Source organism: Tamandua tetradactyla, chromosome 5 (genome assembly GCF_023851605.1).
Source record: "Tamandua tetradactyla isolate mTamTet1 chromosome 5, mTamTet1.pri, whole genome shotgun sequence".
Lineage (NCBI taxonomy): Eukaryota > Metazoa > Chordata > Mammalia > Pilosa > Myrmecophagidae > Tamandua > Tamandua tetradactyla.
Genome location: NC_135331.1, coordinates 75,362,667 through 75,367,684, shown reverse-complemented (window position 1 = coordinate 75,367,684; position 5,018 = coordinate 75,362,667). Strand labels below are relative to the sequence as shown.

The 5,018-nt window shown below is 39.4% G+C and overlaps 1 long non-coding RNA gene and 1 other non-coding gene across 3 annotated transcripts; one reads left to right on the top strand and one right to left on the bottom strand.

Moving 5' to 3' along the window:
* Nucleotides 1-3,025: 3,025 nt before the first annotated feature.
* Nucleotides 3,026-3,133, bottom strand: LOC143685401 (U6 spliceosomal RNA). The gene has a single exon (XR_013176636.1). It is a non-coding gene; the product is annotated as a U6 spliceosomal RNA (small nuclear RNA).
* Nucleotides 3,134-3,297: 164 nt separating this feature from the next.
* On the top strand, nucleotides 3,298-4,799 carry LOC143684266 (uncharacterized). 2 transcript variants are annotated; one of them, XR_013175943.1, is made up of 3 exons: nucleotides 3,298-3,561; nucleotides 3,656-3,744; nucleotides 4,576-4,799. It is a non-coding gene; the product is annotated as an uncharacterized LOC143684266 (long non-coding RNA). The 2 variants fall into 2 exon arrangements; XR_013175942.1 differs by having other exon boundaries at nucleotides 3,656-4,799.
* Nucleotides 4,800-5,018: the final 219 nt, after the last annotated feature.

Sequence of the window (5,018 nt, the reverse complement as noted above, 5' to 3'; positions counted from 1 at the left end):
TGATTTTTTTTTCCTAGAGACAAACGAAGCATTTTTCTAATCCTATTAATAAGACCTGCAGCAGAGTTCAACCAGAAGAAATTAACTCATAACTACGGAAGTTACCCTCCCTGAGAGATTGCTTGAAGCAAATATTGAGAAAGTCGGGGAAGTCCAATCACCACACTAAGGTGTTGGCATCAGAAAATATGTTTGAATGTAAAAGAATCTGGATGTGGAACCTTGGGCAAGTAACTTAATCACCTCAAACTCTATTTACTTATCTCCAAAACTGGAGAAACACCCACACCTCACTTTGAATAAGACCTATCTGAATGAGGAAGATAATAATTTATCATGGGGATTGATTATAACTTAAGTATTGAATCTAATGCCTATTTTACTATATTACGAGTAGTCTGCAAATGGCAGTACTATTAATTATTATTATTATTACAATCAAAGCATAACCCCATAACTGCCTTGTAAACCATCTGAAGAAAGGAGGCCTAGACTAAGGGGCATTGAAGAAAAGGGCAGCCAAGGAAGTTGATCCAGCCTTCTGCGTCCTGGAGATGTGCACCCTAGTGAGAAAGGTTGGACATTAGGCTCTTCCTGCCTGGGTCATTATCTCCCAGCAGCCTGACGGTTACCACCCTTCTTCCTTCCAGGTGCCTTGATGCTGAGAGGGATGCTGAGAGGGAATGACCAACGAGTAGCCTGTGGTTCCTGCAGCTGTCCCTGGGGAGAATGTGTGTGTATTTCAGCTCAGAGAGATGGCCCAGCTCGTAGGACACTGGCAATTCTGGAGTCTGAACCTGCAAACTAGAGGATGCCCCATACCAGAGTGCCCTTACCAGCTTCCATGTGGCATGGAGGTCTCCCTCCAGCCCAACTCTGTGTGATTTCAATTACAGGACATTCTGGGAAAGGCAGAACTACAGAAGCAGGAATTAGGTTGGTGTGATCAGGGGTAGGGGGTAGGGGAGACACAGGAGAACTTTAGGGGGTGATGGAAATGGTCTATAGTTTAATTTTGATGGTGAGTGCATAACTGTATACATTTGTCAAAACTTTGACCTGCGCACACCTTTGGAGGGTAAATTTAATTGTATATAAATTACCCCAATAAACCCGACTTTTAAGAAATGCAAGTAGAGTTTTAGAGTTTAGCTTAGTGCAGGATAATAATATCTCTGTGAAATTTTCACAGATAGAACTTTCTTTGAAATGTATACAACATACATGGAATTTAAAAATTAAAAATTAAATACTTCACTTAAAGTTGATTTTTTTTTTAATTTTTCAAATGTAAACAGTTCTACAAAGATAGTAATTATGGATACGATGCAATCTCTATTGTTATTTGTTTTTAATTACCTATTCATCTATAAATATTTGCTGGCTCAGAAAGGATATAATCTTCCTTAAAGCTATTTATCCAGTGCACAATCTATCAGTATTCATATTAACTGCCAATCTATGTCCTATTTATTTGAACTACCATAAGCAGATTTTGCTCAAAAAATAAGCAGATTTCATATTCACCATTAATTATTGAAGCATTTTTCTCTTGTAATAATAAGCATAAATGTGCATTTTAAAAGGACAGAGAGGGTGCACGCATGTTTCAGTGGTAGAATGCTCACCTTTCATGCGAGAGACCCGGGTTCAATTCCTGGACCATGCACCCAGAAAAAAAAAAGGACAGAGAATTTCAATATATAAAACGCATTACATGTAGAATGTTTACCTGTGTTTTCATGTGAATGTTCAGATGGACATGCTCCCTTCCAATTACTGATCCTATTATGCTGATTAGACATGATGATAGCTTTCATAATCACTCAGTCTTTGATCACCAAGTTCAGTGAGGCCATCAGTGGTGTTGAAATGGAACATTTGGTTTTTCAGTCTGTAAGGGCCACACCAAGGCCAAACCTAAAGCTAACTAGACAATTTGGCCAAATATTGTTTGGCAGTTGAAGCTAAAATTTGGTGCCTCTCTATATGAAATAAACCGAATTGGATCACAGCATAAGAAAAGGATATACTCTATATCATTTTGTTAGATGAAATAGAACATCAACGTTATAAATGTATAGTTCTCTTTTGTGGGAACAAACATACAAAAATAAATCTGCAAATAGACAGCCTCCAGAAGCCACCACTGCAGTAATGCCCAGTCTGCCAATCCCCAAAATGCAACCGCCCGTCACCTCACCGGCCCTTTCCTTGACAGGTTTTTGCAGCTGTGGTTCAAAAACCATTGACGCTAGAATTGCGAGGGAGCAACTTTGCCCTTTTCTTTTCCTGCCTAGAGATTTATTTTGGAAACGCCTGATAATTTACAAGACGTTTTTGGCAAGGCTGCCCCACCAACAGGACTGGCGCCATTCCTGGGCCTGCCTGTAACTTCGTGACGAATACTTTAATAATCTGCCTCTTTGCTGCCTTCACCCTTCAGTGCTTTGCTCTGAAGACATTTGGTTTTTAAATCTGGTTGTGAAAAATACCCTGAACAAAGCTGCTTTTTCCATGATTCTTTTCACGGGCTGCCCATGGGTCAGCATTTAGCAATGCCAGTGTCTCAAAGCATAATTATTAGATGAGTTATTTCTTCCTGGGGCAGAACAAGCTGTTTCCTTCTTTCATAAGGTAAATTGTGTGGACCATTCCATAATCAAACAAGTAGGGAAAATCACTACATAGCATATGCACAGCCCAGAACACAAATTCTAACACCAATTAGTAACAATATGAATTTAAATCAGAATAGCCAATTTGCCAGAGTAAAAATTCCAGCCAGGAAAATATATCTTCTTTCTCTACCATAACAGCTCTCATACACAAATAATACAATGCCAGAAAGTTCTATTAATTTTTTTTTAACTTTTTATTCTGGTAATATATATACAACTCTCCATTTCCATTTTAACTATTTTCAAGTATACAATTCAGTGGCATCACTGAATACAATATTCAATATTATGCTATTGTCACCACCATCCATTACTGAACCTTTTTCATCACCCCAAACAGAAACAAAAATATGGAATGCTTCATGGAATTGCATATTATCTGTGCACAGGGGCCACGCTAATCTTCTTTGTATAGTTCCAATATTAGTATATATGGTACTGAAGTGAGAACCTTCTATTAATATTATCCATTGTTTCCATAGCCACTGTTTTAATGGTAGCAACCAACTTGGGTGATGTTGGGGAGGAGTACGTACAAAATTATTGCAGCAGGTCATCTGATAGGTCATCATTATGACATGCATCCTCTCATAGGTCATCATTATGACAAGGGCCATCTAATAGGGACCACCGTTATGACATGGGGCTACTTAGAGCATCATATAGGAAGAAAGTGCTAGGTAGGAGGAGCATTGGATTCGATCTAATTCTATTCTAGTCTTCCTTTATCTAGCTATGAAGCATTGGTCAGGTTACTTATCCCCTCTGAGCCCCAGTTTCCTCATTGTAAGAATGAGCAAAGTAACATGAGAAAGTGCTTTGGAAACCACTGAAGTGCAACCAGGAGGAGAATCACAGCAGTGTCCCGTTAAGCCTAAAGGTATGGGTTGCACAGTCCCTGGTATGGTGCTACAGTATGGTGTGGCTAAAAGGAATTGGAAGTAAATAGATCTCTTGCTGTGTTTCACCCTTAGGTCCTATGTCTTTGGAATTGAACCTTTCCAAATATTATTTGAAGCCACAACAGCCACAGCTAGAATATGCACACCTGCTTCTCTTAAAGGTATTGAATTCAAGATTTTGAAGCTTAGCAACAGGTGGACATGAGCCTCAATTTCTGTGAGAATACTAGTGGCATCTTTTGTGTAACATGGGTTCTCTTGATTGGTCCCACTTAGTATAAGGTCCAGGTTTATGAATTTATATTTTCTTCTCCTAAATGAATGCTTAGCATATGTTATAGAGCTCTAACTAAGAAAAGTTACCTTCAGGCCTTGAGAGGCTGAGTTGTAAGGAGTAAAATTCAAATACAGCAACTTAGACAAATGATATATGGGAAGCAGAGAGAATTTGGAAGCATTGTTCAATGAAGAAAAGAGGAAATCTTAAATATAGGGATGAAGAAAAGCAACTCCAGCCGAATGAACTGGAGCAATGGGAAATTTAAACAGCATTCAAATGGAAAGACTGATTACAAAGAGATTTGTTGTGTTAACCATTACATTAGGGAAATAGGGGGGTCCTAGAATTTAATTAGATTATTAAAACCTTCAGGGATCCATGGAATTCCTCTAACAAGCCCTGGTTAAAACCTATTATGGGCAGAATGCATGGAAGGGTAATGCAGGAGAAGAAACACTAGGACAAGGAGGAGGGTCTGGGTTTGAGTCCCAGTTCTGCCCACTGACTTAGGTGGCCTTTGAGCAATGTCCTCAGTCTCTTGGGGCCTGGTTTCTGTCTCTAGAAGGTGTGAGCTTAGTTGAAAGCAAAAGTAGCAGACTGAAGATCAGAAGATTGATCACCAAATGAGCCAAAATGTACACATTTTGGAGACAACACATAAAAACCTAGCCTTATAGATTTTCATGAAGTTTATGCTAACATCGCATGGCAGCACCCAGAGCCGATCATCAGGAACAGGAGGCTCCCCCTTCCCCAGCAGTGCCTGGAATCTCCACATGGATGTCTCTGCAGGTGTACTGCCTGGCTCCACCCACCCAAATCACCACCTGGGCTCTGAAGCATTTGCATTTGTGGTTCTCTACCATCCCGCCCAGTCCTCAAGACTCCATAACTCTTGAAAGCTCTACCCCAGAATTAAAAATCCAGCACAATCGACCTCTTCTTGCTCGTTAATTTCCATCATTCCATTAGTTGGAAAAAAGCACTTCAAAAAATTCGATCTAGAAATTGAAACTCATGTACTAAAGGTCTGAAAACTCTTTTTTAAAAATAAGCTAACCTTAACTGTTATTTCTAAATTCTGAAAGGCTTTGCTCTTTGTATAACCTGCAATTCCCTAGAACTTTAAGCATCTGTGTAACACCCAAGACTCAA